Raw genomic sequence first — 14809 nt, 5'->3', positions numbered from 1 at the left:
TATCAGCTTTATCTCAGTCACATCTGAACTGCCTGCCACCATTGCCATAGCCTTTCTCTGTTTAAGCAGGGTTGAAAATTGAAACACAAGCTTTTGTTACATGTCAAAACATTAAATGAAAGAGGATTAAAAGGTGACAAAATTAAACTCAGTGCAAAGTTTAAAGACAAAAATAAAATGTTTTCCTTCAACTGACTTACCTGAAAATAGGTCTTGATAGATGAAAAGTGTAGTGCAGTAGGCATTTAAAAGGTCCTAGCTATTCCCCAAACAACTTCAGTTCATGTAAAGCCCCTAAAACACACACGGTGTGTTTTGCTTTTACATAATCTTATGCAGATAATAATTACATGATTCACATACCTGAACTGGCAGAAATGCCATCCACTGATGCCAAACTAAAATTTTTGCCCCTCTGGCCAAAATTTCATTTGGACCTATTCTCAATGCAACAGGAAATGGAGGCAGTGGAACTGCTAAAAACTTGTCACATGTAATTGTAAATATGCAGGTTATTTATGCAAGTATAGGTTTGGCATAGGCACTAGACCTTTAACTTAGGAAACACACTTGGTCAGAAAACTTACCTGCTCAGTAAAAACCCCACAGATCACCAACTCACTCAAGTGCTCCAGAGCTAAATGCAGTCAGCGGAGAATATTGAAGCTAGTACGAGAAACCAAGAGAGAGCAGCAGAAAATGAACCAGGCAAACACTACTAGAGCCAGGAAGTTTCTGATGAGTGGTTAAGGATACAAAAGATGGGATCCATTATTTAGACAAGCATGTCCCACAGGAACAACTCAGGAGGTGATAGAGAGCTCTCAAGCAATGGAGTTGCAATCTTGTCTCTCATGTGTCCCTTAAATGCTGGAGGTCTAAATGGAAAAACTTTCAAGATAGCATATAAAAATTGTCAATATATGGCATTTGCAATGGGATATGCAGTCATCCACCTCTAATCTGCTTCTTCAAAGAAATTCTACTCAGTACGACCACCAAGGCTGCCTGGAGACCACCGAGTGAACTTTGAGAAATACTTTTTTCTTTTCTTTGTGAGTGGACAGTTGCCTCATTTCCAGATAAGAGTCCCAACAGCACAGTCCTCAGTGGCAGCAAAAGCAGAAAGTGCTGAAGGGAGCAGCGTCTCCCTGGAGATATGCACTTCTGCCCTGGAGCAAGCACTGATTGCAGAGTGCCAGTGCTCCCCAGGACATGCTTTTCTGAAGGCAGACAGGGAACACCAATTTGTCGGAGTGTTCAACAAAACACCTCTCAGAAGTCCTGACTTTGTGTAAGCAATGGTAAAATGACAATTTTTTAAAACGTCTTTAACAGAAGTCTTGATTGGAATGAAACATCCATTAATCCACATCCTTGTATCAATGTAAAATCTGGCAACTATCGCTTCTTATTCTATTAAGCCACAAAACCCGTTTAACCTTGCTCTATTATTGTCTTATCTATGAGCAGCTAATTTCTGCCAGGTTGGCTCAACTAATCAACTTATGTTGCTATGATTCTGAAATTTAAAAAAAAAATCTGTTACACAACCAGAGCAGAAATAAAAACACTCGAGCAGCTGAAAGAGCAGAGCTGAATAAGAAGTGCTACAAAAAAGGAGCAGATTTAGGAATAATGAGGTCACCTCACACCTCAACACACATGAAGTTATTCTGTTCACTCAAATAACTTCATGTACAGTAATAGTCACAGCACAAAATACCACACCATTTTAAAGAGACAGAAGCATTTTCAATACCTTGGCTAATTAGAAAAAAAATTAACACAGAACAATACCATCATGTGTTCCTCTTCCAGCTTTCTCCTGGCTTTACAGATGAAGACAGAATTAAGCAGGGTGGAAAATGTTCCCTCCCTCTTCAGCTCCTCTAAGTGAGAGACCCCTAATCTGGGCATGTGGTTGCAGCTGCAGAGCATCAAGCAATTGTGTCATTTCTGGTGCATTAGAAGCATCTTGTACCTGCTCAAGCACTCAGATGCTGCTGCGGTGGCAGCATGAAAGATCTCTTTCTCACCAGGTATTTTGGCTTTTCAGCCTGTCTTATTCCAGGTACCTGCAGTTTGTTCTTTACTTAGCAAGGAAAAGACGTAGTATTAGCTTCCCTCCAAACTGTCAAGTCAAACAAACCAAAATTCAGAGCCATGAGGTCTGGCAATGCCAGTGTTAAGGTTCCCTGGGAGTGGGGAGGAGGGGAGGACCAGTGGGAGGCAGGAAGGCAAACAGAAATATGTTCAAGTGACCGAAAATGAATGAACAACTGACAAGTAGACAAGAAAGGAAAATTATTAGACCACTCTGACTCTTCATTGTATTGGTGATATCTGTGCAGCCAAGAGCTGGGAGTTTTGTGTTGGTTTTTGGGGTTTTTTTGTTTTTTAAAAAGCAAACCTAGAGAGCATGATTTTTTTCATATAGAGAGGAGTACAGCAGTCAATATCTAATAAAAGAAAGTTCTAGATGTCAAAATTGTTCAAAATGCATGACTGCCTACTGAGCTAAAGCATGATATTGCTATCCCTAAAAGGGAGTTGGTATCTAAGCAAATACAGATTGGAATCACTGACTCATCCACCCTGGGCCTTTAAGGCAAACTGATGAAAAATGAAGGGTTGACAGAAGGAAAAGAGGGGGGAGGAAAATAAGGAGGCAGAGGGAATTTGAACAAGATTAGCTACGTGTGAATCCTAAATAAAGATTAAAATCAATGCCTAATGGATTTTGGGATTTCTGAAGTCAAGGTAAAGAAATTAGGAGAAAACTGGCAGTTCATAAGCTTCTATGATGACTTTTATTGGGACAACTTTCAGCAGTATTTTAAGCTTTAACAGTTACAATTGCATCCTTCTTCCAAACTTCTTAAAAACATAAGGAGAATCTGGCATTTAGTGCAGGCATCTAAAAATCACCATTCCCATTCCATAATTAGCTCAGCCACCTATTTTAATACAAACATAAAGTCTTTCTCCAATTTCTACTGTTTGTACATCCTGCTGCTGCCAATAGAGTCAAGCACTCATAAGAAAGGTGAATAGCCTGGGTCTATTCTGTTGCACTAATATGATAAACATCATTGATGGAATGATCTTAAATGATCTTGTTGATCTAGCTTTTAGTTAGTTGATATAGATTAAAATCTTTAAAGCCAGAGAAAACACTATGAACTTCTGCTTCTGTAACTAGTGCTCAACATAAGTCAGATTCCTTTGCAGATTAAGAGGCATTTCAGTCTTCTTAGGAAATGTTTTATACTTTTTAGAATTAAGATTTCTGTAAGAAAGTTCATTATGTCTTCATTCATACATATTCTTACTCTCTCTCAATGGACTGAATTGTAGACTTGTCCATTTACAACTTCATATAGACATCACAAAGGCTATATAAATTTCCCTTATGTATTTACTATGAATTACAAGTTATTAAGCTGTAGGTGATGAGGAGTGCCTTTCATTTTCATGTGACAATCTTTGAAAATTTACTTTCTGGTCTGTTAATTTTAAAGTTGCTGAGTCAGTTCCCTTGGAAAGGTGCTAGCTTCCATGATGGCAGCCTATTTAATCACTTCAGCAGAAGTAAAATATATAGATGGTATTGTTTACACTAATGATGTCTACAACTAAGATACCAACACCCCAACCGAAGGATTCAGTTTAATTTATCCTTAAGCACCTTCCGGAACTGGAATCTAAAAGAATTTTGTTCTTTATGATCTTATTTTCCATAATTCCTTCCTATGTTTCTATCACTGGAGATTTCCTTATTGCAGCTTTCTTTCTATACCTTAACAGAGGAAATCCTGTAAGTTTGGGAATAGAAAAGATTATATTTTGAATCCTTAAAGATAGTTTCATCTTTCAGTACTAAACTCTGATTTTTATGTGAGGCTGTAGAAGAATGAAAGGAGTACAGTTGTTTGGGAGTCTCCAAGTGTTTTCTAGGACAAACTGTGTCCAGAGAAAGTTTAGATTCAGCATCAGAGAAAGTTCCTCAATAGAGTATATTAAACAACTGGACACATACAAGAAATGCAAAAACATTCACTTTAACAAGGTACTCAGAAATATCATGAAATTAACAGTCTTACTGTTAATTACTGTAGAAAGAGGAAAGACAAGGTAAGCTGAATACTTCTACATTGCTTCTTAGAGGCAGTTTCTAGGACTCTCTTATTCACCAAATACTAGAATTAACCTGAACATTTCTACCGCTTGAAATAATGGGGGCAAAAAAAGAAAAAAAGAAAGGGAAGTAAGGAAGAAAACACTAAATCAATTCCTGATCTAAAATCCTGTAACCTAGAAGCCCTATACAAATACTATAGACCAAGCAATCAGATATGCTCCAGACTATGTAAGCAAGACACTGGGTGAGCCACTGGCAGTAAGAAGGAACTGCAAGACCAGCCCAGTCAAATCTACATTTTTCAGTCACAAGCAGATTCCTTGCAGTAATTTATGAGGAAGGAAGTTTCCTCTGTTAATAAACTGAAAATGTGTTCTGTCTCTTTAATTTAGAACCGAAACCCCAGTTTATTTTTACAGTACCTGAATCGTCAGTAACCAGTACCTCGGAGTGAACATTTTGATTAGCATCACTTTCAGCTGCAGCCATGGTTTTTTTGTGGGTGGGGTTTTTTCGGGTTTGTTTGGTTTTTTTTTTTTTCAAATGTTACTGAAACAAGAAGTATAGCACAACACATTTATATAACCACTGAGATTCTGAAATCAAACACGAGGTTAAACTTCCTTTATCTTTAGGTAATCATTAATGCCCTAAAATGTATTACATTTTAGGCTGATTTGGAACTACGCAGTAGCACTATTGTAAAGGCACAACAGTCATTACATTACATAAAAATGGAAACAACTACTAATATTGTATATTTATTTAATAAGTTCTTTAAATAATATTTTCAGCACTTCTATTTAACACAATAAACAAAAAGTGTCATACATACACACTAAATTAGACAGTTTATAGTGTTAAAGAGTATTATAGTAGAAGCACTGTATTAGCTATCTGCATGTTGCAGAAGCACAAGGAAATCTTTTTACAGGATATTTTTTTCTTCTGACTACATAATCTAGTTGTATGTTTTACATATTCTAAGTTTCACCAAGGAATAAACACCTACATTTATGGGCTCAATAAAATAAAAAGGCTCAATAGGCACTTTTACTGCCTATGTTATATAGGAGCATTATAATGGTGCATTATATCTTCCAGGTCTAAAAATATGGCAGCCATTAAAAATTACAGCATTTGTCCGTCTGTGAAACATATAGTTCAGATTAAAATAACAGTTTAAAAGTCCTTAAAGAGCTTTTCTAGACAATTTGCCTATGGGTCATATATTTTTCATACTCTTGCTTCATCTCTAGAACCATTCTTTATTTTTGGGAAGAAGTCTCACTTTTAGAGAATACACATGCAATATAAAACCAAAGTAAAACACAAACCAGCACTATATGACATTGTTTTATCCTGAGTTTTATCAACAAAAATTAGTCACCTCAGTAGGATCCTGTGGTGGGAAATGTTATCCAACAATGGCAGGAGAGTTCAGCTCCCCTTTTTACTTACTGATAAAAATCATGGAGCTGAAGAAGGACCTAGTCTTGAAGACACCTCTGCCTACTGCCAGTTCATGACATTACAGATCTCCAAGAAGCTTTTTAAAAGCTGCCTAAGTTTCTGAGCATTTCAGTTGAGAGATTCATTCAGGTGGATTGGAGGAAGGTCACAGGGAATTTTAAGTCTTTGAATACACACCAGCTTGTCAGTCCATTGGCATAACTGAATTTAACATGTCATTTCATATCGTAATTAGCTCTGATATCTATTTGGATGTCTTTTTAGAATTTCCTGAAGAGCTTTACTTCTCTCCATCCTAGTCAGTCGCTGAAGCCCAGGGTTATAGTGAGTTTTCAGCTCGAGGAAGCACTAAATCATATTAAAATTAAGCATTTGATTGTCTTTTCCTGAAATAGGGCTTCTAAGGTTATTTAGCCACAGCTGGATGCCTAAGGCAGGACATCACAAACACAAATATTGCTTTAGCAAAGTCAAATCAGGATTTGTGTCAATTTTTCCTGTTCCAATCCTACAAACCTGAATTCCTAAATACTCTTAGGATTCAAATTTGAACTTCAAAACTGCTATGTAGGAGCAGCCATAAAAAAAATAACCATAGAGAACACTTTCTTTTGCCCAGTTCTAAAAGTACTAGAAGAAGCATAAGTCACCTTCTGCCCTCAGATAATTTTGCCTACAGCACACTTCATTGATATTTTCACAGAATTCAGCATGGAAGAAATTAAAATAATGTAGCCTATGGAATTACTAAATCTGGATCAATTGTATAAGCTCTTGTCATCAGTAGGACCACAAAAATAAAAACCAAAACAGAAACTAACCTAAATTTTGCAAACATAGCTTCTAGCCTTGTGAAAATATTGACTTGACACAGGAAATTCTGAACACATTGAAAAAAATTCAAGAACCAGTCAAGTTTCATGGTTTGGACCCCGTTTTGAGACATAAGCAGCCCCAAAAAACTTTCTTGCAAAATTATCAAGACACGTTTTTCCATACTGGGCAGCTTCCTGGGGAAACAGAGCAGATACAAAAGGTAGCTAGTTCTGTTATATATTGGGAGACTTAAGGAATCTGAAAAATGTGACATGACAACTTGTTTTGTTCTGTTGTTGTTTTATTTATAGTTGTCATGCCATTATTTCAAAGAGAGATGATCAACTATAATCCTGTTCTTCAGCATGACAGTATTACCTTTCAAAGGAAATTTCTGTAGAAGGAGCTTCACTCTTTCCAGGCTCTCTGAAAGATCCCAAAATTGTCAGGTATAGCTTCCACATTGTAAGAGATCTACCTACTGCCCTCCCACTTCCCTGTCAATAATAGTTAAAAAAAGCCAAACCTCTCAACTTCCAAAAGCTTACAGGTTGCCAACCTGGTAAATCTTAGGCACGGATCTCACAACTCTTAGTAAGAGAAGGACTAAGTGCCTAGACTCTAAGCTGGTAAACTCCAATTCCCTATATGATGGCCACACAGAGAAATACACACAACCAGGAGATTCCCCAAATGATATATGAAACAAGTGTTTGGTATTTACAGTTTAGTTTTCAGATCATCAAAATCTTTAGTATTTTTACAGTAATTATTGCTCCATGACAATCAGCAGATGGATGTAACCACACCAGTTTTCCACTCCTGCTGCAATGTTCTACAGACAGTGTGATATTCTGAACTAATTAATTAATTGCATATCAGAAAATACTTTCCATTGAACTGAAAACATAATTTCAGATTGCTGCGACTCTCAGGTCATCTTTTTATTTGTTCTACTTCAATCATGGAGGAGACAAAGACGTTGGTTCTTTCTAAGTACGATACTGTGGAGGGCCACACAGTGGGCGGACATGGCAGTGGGAAGGATAGGTGAGTTTTTTAGTAGTTTTCCACATCGTGTAAGGATGGAGCGATGCAGCTGAGCTCTACTACCTACCCCAGGTCCCAGCCCAGCATAGCCAGAGGCACCAAGTGAACACACCATGGACTGAATAAGCAGTTTTCCCTGGTGTGTGGGGTGACTCCCTCACTGGACTAGAATGAGGACATGACATTGTTCTGCACAAAAGCAAGCCGAGGCTGAGTTGCAGAAGAGCATGAAGTCAGAGCATGAAGTCAGTGAAAGACTTCCTGGCTGTTTTTGTGATATTAAATTTGAGAAGACTTCCAATTCACCCACATTACTAGGTAGAGGGTTCAAAAATCAAGGGCCTTTTCACATTGCCGCTTATTCTAATTGTCACTAAAATTCATTGCAAGAGTAGTCTAAAAATCCAGAAAATTAATTATGAACAAATGCTACAATATAATGTTGACTAAACCAAGGTCTCTATCCATCTTCTTCATTAAAACAGGAAATAGATTATTCGCATAGCTCGTTACTGAACAGTGACTTATTTCAGAAAATCCTTGCTGTTTGTACTTCCTCTGTGGTGATTGTGAAAGAACACTATCAAATGTATCCATAGTCATCAGTTATTGTAAGAAAGAAATCCGAATTGGATAAGCATAAAGAACAGGAGAAGCAAAATCAAGAGAACAAGAAATTACAGAATGAAGGGGGGAAACCAGATTTGGATGATACAAATGAAATAAAAAGAAAACTTTAATAGCACATAAAATACCAAAGGGTTTCCTGTTCTTCCACTTTTTTAAAGAATGAAAACAAAAAATGGGCTTTAAAGGAAAACTGAAGTCTTGGGGGAAGCAGGGTAGGGTCCAATAAATATGATCCCAAAGCCACAAGCATTTTAACCTAGAAAATGTGAAATGGTAGAATCAACTATAAAAAAATCTTGTATGTATTAGAAAAAAACCCAAAATATTAGACTTCAATAACCTTGTTCAAAAATAGACTAATGCTACATTTACAAATGATTTACAACAAAAAGAATCTTATGGATTAAGCAAAATATCTACTCATAGTGCAAATTATTTTCTAGAAAAGTTTTGGACTTATTTCTGCAGTAAAAAGCAGAATATTCCAACAACAGGATATGTGGGTGGGTTATGAAAGAACACTGGGTACACTGTCAGAAAAGCAACCTAGCTTTAATTCTCTTGGAAGAAACATTATATGCAAATTCTAGATATACAGACATGTATATCTTGCATATTTTATTTATGAAATGTGTATTAGTCAGTCTGGAGATGATCACACCTGACCACCATCCTAGACTGCTCTTTGAATATTTGTATTTTAAGCCAATGGGTATTGTATTTTACTTGGCAAAGTATAAAATGTTCTATTTGAAAAGTGCCATATTGCTTGCTCAAACTAAGTCTGTTCAAAGGAAACAGAAGATAGTTCAGAATCTGTAATCCTCACACACAAATGGCATGGAAATATGAGGTTAGAGAGCAGGTGGGAAGCATCCTGCATTCACAGAGCATTTTCCATTGGTGGTGGCACATTTCTTATTTTCCTGCTTTGAAGAAATAAGAACATATCCCACCTGTAATACATTAACAGACACCATCTCACAAAGAGATATTTCACAAACACCTGTGTACCTTCAGCTGAGGTGTAGTAGGTTTTTATGGCAGAAAAATGTCAAAATTACTATGATCATCTCAAGAAAACGGAACCTTTGTTTCTTACAAGTAAGCCAATATGTTTCAGCTGATCATTTCAGAAGAGTTTTTAATGATATCTGCTGGTCGTTTATTCTCTTGCCACATAACACACCAGCCAAATGTACATTTTGGCAAGACAGTCACAAGTAAGGCAGGACTTTTAGGTGATCAATAGTCTTTGTGAATTTACAGAGTGTTATGGGTTAGATAGGACAGATTCTCTAAAACCACAAAAATAACTTCAAATAACAGAATTATATTGTTTAGTGCAAAAGCGAAGACAATGTTTCTACATTAGATAGACACCAAACCCATATTTACAGAAATGGGGTGTAGAGTAGGGTGTTTGCAAATGACATCACTGATGAACACATTTGCCCTAGAACCACATTGCAGAATGGCTGCTATAGAGAGAAGTTATTACCTATTGTTTGGAATTCCAACATTCTTCCCAAAACAAGAAAAGAAAAAGGGGGGGAGAAAAAGAGAATCTGAATAGGAAAAAACCTCTGCTGCTGTTATTCCACTTTGAGAGGAAACATGCACAGTACAGTATGTTTTAACTGTTTTCAGCTTCTTCCAATACCTTTTAGAACTGAAATGTCAAAGGAAGCAGAGTTGTAAATATTTTACAAATAACCAGTCAATCCAAAACCTGGCAGAAAGGAAAATAGTGCAGGTCTGTTCTGATAAAAGCACAAATGGTAGACTACTATTTAGCATCAACTCCCAGAGGCAACATTCTACAAACATGCTGTGTATATGTCTTGGCAAAATGAGAGTTGTGTGGTATACCAGAGACTACATAAATCTTAGCATGGCTAAGAATAACTTCAGTGCTTGAAATGAAAGATAATATTTGCTGTTTTGCATAGCATTTCTTTTCTTTTTTTTTCCAAAATACACACAAAAGCTACAAAGCAAATAGTCTTGAGCTCAGAAACACAAGAATTGCATTCTTTCTTCAATAAAAAAAGGATCCTTTTTTCTAAGTTAGAACATGCAGGGTAAATAAATACTTCAGTGTTCAATTATTATCTAAATTTTCACTTCTGCCTTCAACTTAATGAATTGTTAAATGAAGACAACACTTACGGTCTTAAAGGATTATTAGAAAAACCTTTCCTTACCTTTTTTTAAACTGAGGTGTGGTATTCTCTACTTTCACACAGTCTTGCACTCTCTCTGAAGTGGGTGTTTTTCTTTAATATAAGAGATCAGAAGTCAGGATACGCTGCTAGGGACCGGTGGTTAACATTCTTCTGCCGAACTGCCTAGGTATAAGTGGAAAAGAGAGAATTTTAGTTCAAGGCTAGCCTAGGAGTGGGGTTTTTTTGTTTTCACTCTTTTGAAGGGTGCTTATAAGCTGAACAATTCCTGCCTGCCACATCTCTTGTAAATGGTTTGAGATGCTTGCAGTCTAAAAAAAATAAGGAAGAAAAAAAAATAGATATTGCAACCTGAGAAATTTTCATTAGCTTTGGACTTCCCTCTGAGACTTTCATACAAAATGGTCTTTCTTTCCTCGTTTTAACTAGAGAAATAGCAACACTTTCTTATTTTTCCTTCCAAACACTCACATCCTGCAGTTCTAAATAAATTTTATCTCAAGAAAAATATATCACTGGTTTTACTGTAGTTTGGCTGAAATAAAAATGTAGTATTTGACTCTAATTTCTCAAACTACTAACTTCTAAAAATTAAAATGTGACCTTATCATATCTTTGATTTTCCTTAGAATGCACAAAAGTGTGTTTTAACTATTTTCCTGGCAAAAAGCATTAAATGCCTTTGTTTAATTAAAAAAAAATCTACTGCAAAAAACTGAAATTATAGTAATCTGTTTGAATACACTGCAAAATAGAAAAAATTTAAACAGACAAAAACAACTTGCAAAATTAAACAAAGCAACTACTTTTTTAACAGATTATTTTCCTTCTGGTTTTACTAGTTTTACGTTTTACCTTGAAAAATTTAACTGTAACTTTGGAATTTTGATCTTGCATAATTCAAAATATACCTCAAAAGTTTTATACTCATTTTAGGGCTTGCTGTGCTTCATTTTGCATTTAACTAAAAGTAAGTATCAGACAGGAATTTTGTAGCATCTAATCTATTCCCACACTCTATCAGTTATTAAATAGTATTTGGTATATTCATTCATCCTTATATCTCCAGGCAGCTACAAATAAGAGTATTTTGTTGGAACAATGTAATTAGTTTATTGGTTAAATCATGCTCCATCTGACAAGAAAAGGATAAGTGCATGTTTAACTCTTGGTAATCAAACAGAACAGCTTGCAGGCATTAAATAATGGGGTTATTAGCCCCAGTATTCGGCTTCTCCTGAAGTTCATGGGCTAAGTGTTGGTGGGCACTCTCAGGCTGACAGAACAGATGATCTAGATCCATCTTTTTCCTAGCAAAGGTACCTGAACAAGGCAGTCTGTTCAAGCTGAGAAATGAGCACTCAGCTGACTCTGCATCACGCATAATATTCAGAAGGTCTTGAAGGTGTGAGTGAGAGATGAAAAAGCAGTATGAAAAAATCCTGAGCTTGTCAGGTCAATTCTAAAAAAAAAAAAAGGAAAGGTACTCCTAATTCATATGACAAAATGTGATGGTCTCAAACAACTGGTACTTTAGTCTAACTGGGAACTCCAGGTGTTAGAAATCCTATATATTCTCATCAACCTCAAATCTAATTTTCACATGTAGACTCAGCACTACCCTCTTGTTTCTGGGCATAAGATGCAGCATTGACAATAGCGTGTGCTATAGTCTGAGCATTGAAAGTTTGTGGCCTGCATCAGGATATCAGGTCAATGTTGTTCTAGCACAACAGGCGGGAATGTATTCGCTTTTTCACAGAAAAATTTTCCACAAAATCAATTTTAATCAATTGCCAGTGCAAAGATCTCTGTTAATTCACAGCTGTAAATCCTGCATGCAACCAAAATCCCTCCCCAGTACAGACTCTCTGATTTCTACCCTGCAGACATCATGTTGTCAACTGGCAGAGCAGAGAACATCTCTCAGTGTGCTAATGTCACATATTTCCCTGCCCTTTCTGCACCTGAGTGACTTATGCTAATGGCCATGGCACTGCAGACACCAGGAGTTCATTGCACCTGCAATAAAGAGCCTGCTGTAACTGAGAGACTTCAAGTCTGTCATCTTATCTGCATACCAAGGTATCTACCAGCCCATTATAGAGAGTCAGTTTTCATTCTTCTGGGTAAGGTTTTGAAGCACGGCAGCAACGGGCCAACTTCTGAATTATTTTATTATTCTTGAAAATTGGAATTCAAAGCACTTTGAGCTCCTGAGTGTAATACAGACCTTCACTGTTCAAGGTGCGAGAAAAGGAAACTTAAAGCACAGACAGTGTTAACCACTAAGCTCAAGGAGATTCATCCTGGGAATAATAAACAAAGAGAAAAGGTCTTCCTTCTATTTACTAACACTCCTTTTCTTCTTGGGGAAGACATGGAGACAGATGCATAGGGAAATACTTCAGTGAAAAGGAAATTCTTGCAGACAGGCCAGCATGGAATATTTGGATCTTGAAAGATCATGTCAGGAAGTTATTCTATTTTGTACCCTTCCAACACAGCCATCAAATGCAATACAGAATCAGAAATATATATTTCCAACATGGAAAACTAAGCAGACGCATAGTCTGCATACACTCAGGGAAAATTACTACATCCCACAGTAGTAAGTAACTGACAGAAGCAATGATGCCAGGCCCATGAAATTCTGACCAGAATAAAAATCAGGAAATAAAATTTGCTTCAGTTTTTCAAGATTTTTTTGGACACAGACCTTTCTATTCTGCATTTTATTTTTTTCACATCTACCTTTTATCTCACAGTAATAGTACAAAACTTTAGAACAGAGATAGGCCACTATAAAGCAGGTCTCTGAAAATACCGACCATAATGCTAGACTTAGAAGTGGTAAATTGATCAACTGGTCTATTTTCAGCATCTCAGACCACAGTTGTTCTTGTACATAGTCCACATGGTTGTTATTCCGTCACACAACACAAAACTAGCAGGCAATTAAGCATGACAAACGATCAAATATTTGTCCACTAAAGGACCCTGCTATATCTTCTCTCCCTGTTTATTAAGTCCCTGTTCTTCTAAGTGCATGTTTCAGCCTCTCAGGATAGCTGCCTAACACTATGAAAGGAAATATGCTGTTCAGCATATCAACAGGTAAATATAAGCAACATTACTCACAGAATACTTCATCTGTTATGCAGAGAAAACTCCTGATTTAAAGAAAAAATAAATTATCATCAGACAGAGAAAGCCAACATCAACAACTCCTGAAAAAAGTGAAAGTGTAGCGATATCTGTCAGTTAAAATACCGAAAGGTGTGACTCAGTGTTTTGTATCACGAGCAAGAAGATAAACCCTCTATGAACCTCGTAGTTTCTTTAGAACCTCGTAGATCACTCTGCATTAGAAACAGAGTTAACACATTTTAAAATGTGATCCTCGGATTAATTTTTATAACATCTATAATGCATTTGGTACACATATAAAAATAAGTGGAATATCAATCAAAAACTACATCTTTTCCAGATTACTTACAGATAGAAGTTTGCAACAAGTAGTTATCTATGAGTTATAAAATCACAGAATGGTTTGCATTGGAAGGGACTTTAAAGATCATCTAGTTCCAAACCCCCTTTCACTAGACCAGGTTGCTCAGTGCTCCATCCAGGGATGGAGCATCCACAACTTCTCTGGGCAACCTCTTTCAATGCCTCACCACACTCACAGTGAAAAATTTCTTCCTAATATCTAATCAAAACCTATCCTCTTTCATCTTAAAGCCATTCCCCCTTGTCCTGTCACTACATACCCTTGTAAAAAGTCCCTCTCCAGCTCTCCTGTGGGCCCTCTTTAGGTACTGGAAGGCTGCTCTAAAGTCTCCGTGGAGCCTTCTCTTCTCCAGGCTTAACAGCCCCAACTCTCTCATCCTGTCTTCATAGGAGAGGTGCTCCTATGAAGCAGGAAAATTAGTACTATTCAGTAGAACATTTTTGGCACAGTCAGTCTTCGGAAAGAAGTTAGTACAAGTTGTTTTGCTAGTGAGTTATAGTGTATTTTGATACCAAGGTTTAAATTAAATCCAAACCCAAAAGAACACTGATGCACTTCTTCAGTGGCCAATACAACCTTTCTTTCTTTGTACTAGACACTGAGCTTTTTCTGTGTTGTACATCATACTAATCCATTACTTTGGATTATTGTCTCTGATAATGCATCATATAGTATCCACAACTGCTCAAAGCTAAGAAAATAATCTCCAGAGATCACATCAGATCAGATATTTTATCATGGTGTCAAACTTGAGTTTGACTCTCTAGCCCCTTCAGGAAGCATAATCCCCAAACATCCACATGTGTATACAGACACACTCACACACAGAGCCTTAGAATAGCAGATTAAGTTTATCTAACATTACTTCCTTCCCAAAGTCAGAGGTTTGGACTGTTCAAGGGGAACAAATCCCCTCACTGCAATTACCAGGACTCATTAAGAGAAAAAGAACTATGCTATCAGATATGATCTGGCCTGCCCTTTCCTAGACACATT

General features: G+C 36.8%; 1 long non-coding RNA gene across 1 annotated transcript in view; it reads right to left on the bottom strand.

Annotated features, from left to right (window-relative positions):
- Window positions 1-6: 6 nt before the first annotated feature.
- LOC113964348 overlaps window positions 7-14809 on the bottom strand; it is a 70687-nt gene continuing 55884 nt past the window's right edge. Inside the window, exons 2-3 of the long non-coding RNA XR_003533165.1 lie at window positions 10321-10464; window positions 7-294 (exon numbers count right to left, since the gene is read on the bottom strand). This is a non-coding gene — a long non-coding RNA (uncharacterized LOC113964348). The remainder of the gene's footprint in view (window positions 295-10320; window positions 10465-14809) is intronic.

This window comes from Neopelma chrysocephalum, unplaced genomic scaffold (genome assembly GCF_003984885.1).
Source record: "Neopelma chrysocephalum unplaced genomic scaffold, ASM398488v2 Primary Assembly neopelma1_42, whole genome shotgun sequence".
Lineage (NCBI taxonomy): Eukaryota > Metazoa > Chordata > Aves > Passeriformes > Pipridae > Neopelma > Neopelma chrysocephalum.
Note: the sequence above shows the minus strand (reverse complement) of the source record. Positions and strands in the feature narration are given on the sequence as shown.